The sequence below is a fragment of the Amblyomma mixtum genome, chromosome 2 (genome assembly GCF_055824585.1).
Source record: "Amblyomma mixtum isolate Tamu chromosome 2, ASM5582458v1, whole genome shotgun sequence".
Taxonomy (NCBI): domain Eukaryota; kingdom Metazoa; phylum Arthropoda; class Arachnida; order Ixodida; family Ixodidae; genus Amblyomma; species Amblyomma mixtum.
The window spans coordinates 22,871,357-22,879,598 of NC_143013.1; positions in this window are offsets into that span (position 1 = coordinate 22,871,357).

The following is an 8,242-nucleotide window of genomic DNA, read 5'->3' on the forward strand; positions in this document are numbered from 1 at the left end:
TGAGTGCACACAAAGCCTACTTTCCTATTGCTTCCTTGCTCCCTGAATCTTCTGCTTACAGTGCCTCTGCAGGGACCAGTTTTGTGCCAGTTGGACGCTTTCACAGTGCGTGCAAAACGTCTATGCTTTCCCTGCAGGTTCCCTTTTAGAATCCACAAGAACGAGCGCAACTCGGCTACCCCATGTTGTCAGCAGGGAGGACTACGAGGTGCCATACCATCAGCGAGCTGGATACCCCCTGTTCTCTCAAAAACGGTAAAATGCCTGCATGCCGGACGCTGCCAGAGTAAGCGTCCACATCTTGTGCGCTTTCATCAGTGACAGTTGCATTTTTGTCTTGCAGATACACGGACTCAGGCTATGCCGTATACTCCATAGGCCACTTCAGCGTGCACTGCGGAGCATATACCATGCATATTGCCCCGGACCACGTCTGACCCCACCATGACGTCCAGTATTGGGCCAGATTGTTTAGCCCACAAAATGCATCATGTAATCTCTTCACTTAGAGGATGACGCTTGTAAAGGCCGGTTGACAGGCTGAGTTCACGAGGACAACGGGGTGGCCATCCAAGGCTGGAAGTCGTCAGTTTGAGGCGATCAAGGCTGGTCACAGGCTTCCTGTAGGCTATCATGAACATCAGACCCTGCTTCCCGGTGGCCAGCTGTGCCACTTATGTGCATTCTTTTTTGGCACATAACACTCTCGCCTATATGGGTACCTGTGAGAAGAACTAGTGCCCCCATCATCCAGGACCCTAATAAAAACGAAGAGGAAAGAAACACGGGGTGTGTGAGCAAAAGGCACAAGAGGTAGAAAGCGGGCAGGGGTCGCAGATCATCGGCTACTGTGGACCTGGGTGACGACTTTTGAAGCAGTCTCCCTCCTGCTGTCTCGGACTGGGTGCTGTGATGGGCACTGCACCGCAGGCTCTTTGTGCGTGCCGCAGGTCATAACTCCTTTTGAAATACCCAGGTGACCGGACTTGGGAGCTCGTCTCTTTCATGGCGCAACTTTACATGTTTCGGAAGTGCCTTAACCACCATTGCGGTGGCTCTGCACCTGGCATCCTGTTTACCATCACGAGGTCAGGCCTGCTGCATCTACATCATCGGACAGCAGCGAATACCAAGTGGATTACATATCGGTCATTTGCTGCCATGCTGTGCACTCCAACTCCTCAACTGCACGACACAGACTGATGAAACTCTCATGAAGTTTTCAAGAATCAACAACATGCTTGTGTCCAGTGGGAACACAATGAAGCCATTTCACATGCGCAGGCTTGTTGTCTCGATCTTCCATGGCATCACACTCATGGCAGCGCCACTGTCAACTTGGAATTTTTTATACCATTCTCACGCAAGATTGTGAAAGAGTTTGCTTTGCTCAACAACTGGGACACGGCATCGCTGCTTCTAGCACTCATTGCTTCATTCCAGGCAATAGAGGCGTTTCTTGCACGCTTCTCTTCCATAGTACGTACAGCACTGAATGGGTGATGGCGACAATTGCCTTTCATTTCGTGAACATCTTCCGCTACTGCTGCACATTTGGCAATTCATGCAACGTTTTCAAGAATCAACGTGATTGCTGCATTCACTCTTGCCTTGCCCAGTGGGACAACAGTGAAGCCATTTCACATGCACAGGCTTGTAGTCTCGATCTTCCCCGAGACCACATTCAAGGCATTTTGATGATTCGGACATGGTATCACTGCTTTTGTGCGCCGTTGCAAAAAGGTTCTGCTTATTGCACAGCAACCCGGTACTGTTTACTCCACGGTCTTGTGCTTTGTCTTCTGTACAGCACTGAACAGGTGACGGCGGCAGTGGCCTTCCATTCATAGAACGCTTTCAAGATTCATGCACCAAGCCTACTCTCACGAAGTTTTCAAGAACCAACAACGTGATTGTGTCCATTAGCCACTCTTGTTTTGCTCCGTGGGACAAGAATGAAGGCATTTCACATACAAAGGCTTGTTGTCTCGACCTTCCACATGATCACATTCACCGCACGACTACTGTCAACTTGGAATTTTTTGCACCGTTGACATGCAAGGTTCTCAAAGAGTTTGCTTTGCTCGACGATTGGGACACTGTATCGTTGCTTTTGTGCACTGCTGCAAATTGGTTCCGCTCATTGCTTCATTCCAGAAAATAGAGGGGTTTCTTTCCGGCTTAGTCTCCCACAGTACCTACAGCTCAGTACTGCTCACTCCACGGTCTTGTGTTTTGCCTTCTCTGCAGCACTGAACAGGTCACAGCAACAATTTCCTTTCATTTCATGAACATCTTTGGCCGCTGCTTTGACGATTCATACACCAGGCCTACTCTCACAATGTTTTCAAGAATCAACGTTATTGTTTCCAATAGGCACTGTTGCATTAACTCTTGCCTTTCCCAGTGGGACAACAATGAAGCCTTTTCACATGCATAGGATTGTTGTCTCGATCTTCTCCGCGATCACATTCATGGCACCACCACTGTCAACTTGGAGTTTTTTGTACCGTTGACATACAAGGTTCTGAATGAGTTTGCTGTGCTCGCCGATTGGGTCACTGTATCGCTGCTTTTGTGCATTGCTGCAAATTCGTTCTGCTTCTAGCACTCATTGCTTCATTCCAGGCAATATAGGCGTTTCTTGCACACTTCTATTCCATAGTACCTACAGCACTGAATGGGTGACAGCGACAGTTGCCTTTCACTTCGTGAACATCTTCGGCCGATGCTAAACATTCCTTGAATGCTTTTCACTTGCTGCACCAGGCCTACTCTCATGACGTTTTCAAGAATCAGTCACATGCTTGCATCCAGTAGGACAACAATGAAGCGATTTCACATGTACAAGCTTGTAGTCTTGATCTTCCCCGAGATCACATTCAAGGCAGCACAACTGTCAACTTTGAATTTTTTATACCATTGGCATGCAAGGTTCCGACCCGGTTTACTTTGCTTGACGATTGGGACACTATATGGCTGCATTTGTGCACTGCTGGCAATTGGTTCTCCTTCTTGTACTCATTGCTTCATTCCAGAAAATAGAAGCATTTCCTGTACGCTGCTCATTCCAGTCGTGTGCTTTGCCTCCACTACAGCACTGAAGGGGTGACAGCGAGAACTGCCTTTCACATCAAGAACATCTTCGGCTGCTGCTGGGCAATCTTTGAATGCTTTCATTTGCTGATTGTGATTGTGAACGTGATTGTGTCCAATGGGCACTGCTGCATTCACTCTTGCTGTGCCCAGTGGGACAACAATGAAGCCATTTCACATGCACAGGCTGGTCTTGATCCTCCTCGACATCACATTCACGGCAGCACCACTGTCAACTTGGAATATTTTATACCTTTTACGTGCAAAGTTCTGCTGAACGAGTTTGCTTTGCTCAACAATACGGGAACGGTATCGCTACTTTTGTGCACTGTTGCAAATTGGTTCCGCTTGCGCAGCAGCTGAGTACAGCTCACTCCATGGTATTGTGCTTTGCCTTCTGTACAGCACTGAATGGATGAAAGCGGCAATTGGCTATCATTTTGCGGAGACCTTCGGCCGCTGCTGGACATTCTTTGAATGCTTTGCCGATTCATGAATCAGGCATACTCTCACGACGTTTTCGAGAATCAATCGCACGCTTGTGTCCAGTGGGACATCAATGAAGCGATTTCACATGCACAAGCTTGTAGTCTTGATCTTCCCCGAGATCACATTCAAGGCAGCACCACTGTCAACTTGGAACTTTTATACCGTTGGCATGAAGGGTTCCGACCGAGTTTACTTTGCTGGACGCTTGGGACACTATATGGCTGCTTTTGTGCACTGCTGGAAATTGGTTCTGCTTCTTGCGCTCGATGCTTCAATCCAGAAACTAGGTGTTTCTAGCACGCTTCTCTTCCACAGTACCTACGGCTCAGTACTGCTCATTCCACAGTCTTGTGCTTTGCCTCCTCTGCAGCACTAAACGGTTGACGGCGACAATTGCCTTTCATATCAAGAACATCTTCGGCCACTGCTTTGACGATACATGCAAAAGGCCTACTCTCACGTTTTGAAGAATCAACAACATGATTGTGTCCAATGGGCAATGTTGTATTCACTCTTGCCTTGCCCAGTGGGACAACAATGAAGCCCTTTCGCATGCACAGGATTGTTGTCTCGATCTTCCTCGAGGTCACATTTACAGCCCCAGGACTGTCAACTTGGAATTTTTTTAATTTTATTACCGTTGTCATGCAAGATTTTGAACGAGTTTCCTTTGCTCGACGACTCGGACATGGTACCGCTACTTTTGTGCACTGCTGCAAATTCGTTCCGCTTATAGCACTCATTGCATCATTCCAGGCAGTAGAGGCATTTCTTGCACGCTTCTCTTCCACGGGTGATGGCGACCATTGCCTTTCATTTCGCGAACATCTTCGGCTACTGCTGCGCATTTGGCAATTCATGCAAAGTTTTCAAGAATCAACGTGATTGTGTCAAATGGTCAATATTGCATTCACTCTTGCCTTGCCCAGTGGGACAACACTGATGCCATTTCACATGCACAGGGTTGTTGTCTCGATCCTCCTCGACATCACATTCACTGCAGCACCACTGTCAACTTGGAATATTTTATACCTTTTACATGCAAAGTTCTGAACGAGTTTGCTTTGCTCAACGATTCGGGAATGGTATCACTGCTTTTTTGCACTGTTGCAAATTGGTTCCGCTTCTTGCGCAGCAGCTGAGTACTGCTCACTCCACGGTCTTGTGCTTTGCCTTCAGTACAGCACTGAACAGGTGACGGCGGCAATTGGCTGTCATTTTGCAAAGATCTTCGACCGCTGCTGGACATTCTTTGAATGCTTTCATTTGCTTCTTTGCAGATTCATACACCAGGCATACTCTCACGACGTTTTCGAGAAAAACGTGATTGTGTCCAAGCCACTCTTGCCTTGCCCAGTGGGACAACAATGAAGCCACTTCACATGCGAAGGCTTGTTGTCTCAATCTTCCCCGAGATCACATTCATGGCACCACCACTGTCAACTCGGGAATTTTTTATAGCGTTGACATGCAAGGTTCTGAACAAGTTTGCTTTGCTCGATGATTTGGACATGGTATCACTGCTTTTGTGCACTGTTGCAAAATGGTTCTGCTTCTTGCACTCATCTCTTCCACAGGTGACTGCGACAATTGGCTTTCATTTCGTGAACACCTTTGGCTGCTGCTTAGCCGATTAGACTCTGATGACATTTTCAAGAATCAAAGTGATTGTGTTCATTGGCCACTGCTACAATCACTCTTGTCTACTTTTCCTGTGATCGCAATCTTCCCCGGGATCACATTCACGGCAGCACCACTGTCAACTTGGAATTGGTTGACATACAAGGTTGTGCACTGTTGCAATATGGTTCCGCTTCTTGCTTCTTTCCAGGTAATAGAGGTGTTTCTTGCACGCTTCTTTTCCACAGTACCTACAGCTCAATACTGCTTGCGTGCACTAGCGAACGGGTGACGGCTGCGATTGCCTTTCATCGTGTGGACGTCTCCGGACGCTGTTGAACATCCTTTGAATGCTTTCAAGTGCTAGACACGCTCTTTTCAGCTTGAGTGAATCGAACCTTTTGTCTTGGTGTTACTGTGCGAAAATGCAGCAAGATTACATCTCGTCTCACTTCAGCAACATCCATGGCGAAGCGGACTGCTTCTTTGACGATGCTCCAATGTTCGGCAGCGTCGTTGTCATGTTCTATTTGAGGTAGGCTTTGGCTTCTGAATCCAGATTTCAAATGGGTCTTCCTTGCGCCGGTAACTGCACTGGAGGAAAATGGAGAACTGATGCCACCGCCTCAAGGAGCATATCCGGTCAACTGCACTCCCAGCACCAGCGTCCCGAAGGCACCTGCGCCCACTATCTACCATGCATCGTTAAGTGGACTCTGAGAAATGTTCTTCTGCCTTTCTACCCCATTCGCCTTCTAAAAGAACTAAACTGTGGCAATAAATGCATTCACCCATACTAAACTGTGCTGTGCCAATAAAGACATACAACCATCCGCCCCTGCTTAGAGTTTTCCTGTCACCACTTCCGTGCCCACTGGCATCATCAGCCAGTTTGAGCCCGATGTGGCTGACATGTTTGTGGTTTCGTAGAGCAGCCAAATAAGCAACCATTACTGTTTGTTGCTTTCCACACAAGGTGCTCGAAGAGGCACCAAAACTCTCAGAACTATTCTAGCATAGAGCCGGTTTCTGGCACTACTGACGCACCAACATATGATATACGACAAAGCCTCCGCCATTTCACACAACCATCGTGTGAAAACTACAAACTCTTAACAAACCCTTAGGAAGCTAAACACGCCAACATTAGAAGTCTCTTAGCCACCCTTCGCAACTCCACCGGCACTACAACGGTGTGCACGAATCCGCATCTCTTGAGCCTTTCTTTTAAAAACCACTCCTCTACCCCTGCATGCACTGTCACATGACTCGATGCGCCATGAACAGAGCAGTGGAAACTTCCCACACGCTTGGACTGCAGCACAGCTGGCACCACCTCGACTCTGCTGTGTCTATTGTCATACCTCACTCTCACAGTCCATGGTAGAGAGAGGGTGCGGTAGATGGTCCTTGGCGATCACAAAATGAACAAGGGAGGGGAAAACCTCAGTTTGCTAGAGCCAACGTTTCGACAAGGGGACTCGTCTTCGTCTGGGCCCAGACGAAGACAAGTCCCCTTGTCGAAACGTTGGCTCTAGCAAACTGAGGTTTTCAACTCCCTTGTTCATTTTGTGATCACTCTCACAGGTTGACTGCGGTGTGAAGCCAACACCTCTGCCGTCGACCAATCCTGAACAGCGTGCATGGCTTTTCCTGCAAACATCAACGCTGCGCTTCGCGTTAAATGTGCAAAACATCAATGGATAAAAGTCCATGGTAGGGAGATGGGTCTCTTGACAACACAGTGAACAAGAGGAGGGAGCTTACGCTTAGCCATTTCAGTGGAGACTTGCCTCTGTCGGGGCAAAGCATTCATAATTCATAACCTTCATCCTGACTATGCCCACTCCGGGACAAAGGCCTCTCATATCTTTCCAATTAATTGGATTAAGTAGGACATTCACTCTGATTAGGAAGCCTCAGTGAGCGGCAGGAGGGTGTTAGAATAGAGAGTATGAACTTCAAAATCTTCTCCAGGCGGTATGGCTGCTTTAGAGGATTAGCCAGTCGACCCTCGATACCGTGATAACGACCAGCAGAAAGGAATCGGAGAGTGGAGGAGAGGTGGTATATAAACCACTCTCTAAGGCTGCCATGGAGCCAGGACTTCTTAGTTTTTCACAGGAGGGGAGGACCCCCATGCCTGAGGGTGCAAGTGACACCTTTGCACGCCAATGGTGGCATTTCGTGGAATGGCCCTACTCTGCAGTCGCAGTAAAAGAAACGAATTTAAAAAAATTCGAATGGGTCTTCAGAGGTTTTTGCCCAAAATTCTAAAGTATGTCAATCCGAATGTTAAGCAAACCTTTTCTTGTTTCGTTCAGTCACCAAATTGTAGGAAGTGGTAGAACAGGTATCTGGAGCAGCATAGCTCAAAACTTACTACTGCATTTTAGATTTGATTTGATTTGATTCATGGGGTTTAACGTCCCAAAGCGACTAAGGCTATGAGAGACGCCGTAGTGGAGGGCTCCGGAAATTTCGACCACCTGGGTTCTTTACCGTGCACTGACATCGCACAGTACACGGGACTCTAGAATTTCTCCTCCAAAGAAATTCTAGCCGCCGCGGCCGGGATCGAACCCGCGTCTTTTGGGCCAGCTGCCGAGCACCATAACCGCTCAGCCACCGCGGCGGCAACTGCATTTTATCCACGGTTTCCTTTGTGCTTAACAGTGGTTTGAACAGTATCTGATGGCTACGCTGATAAGATCACTAAATACTGCTAATGTAGAACTAGGTGCACCTTCGGGCAGCCACCAATAAAAAAAATTCAGATTTTTTTTAAGCGGGTGGGGGAATACCCTGGGCTCCCCTTGAATATGTTCCTGATCTGAGGCGACACTTAGCTCTGCAACTTGCTTCACCTATGCCCTTCCTTCATGCAATGCAATGCATCAGCACTGGCCATGTAGAATAGCATGACCCTTGTTGGAAACCTGCCAGGCCACTCAGTACACACTGCTGCAGTTGCCAAACCATGCTTCGAGGCTCCTGGTGCTCAGCACTGTGTGAGCACATGGGAATCATGTTTCTG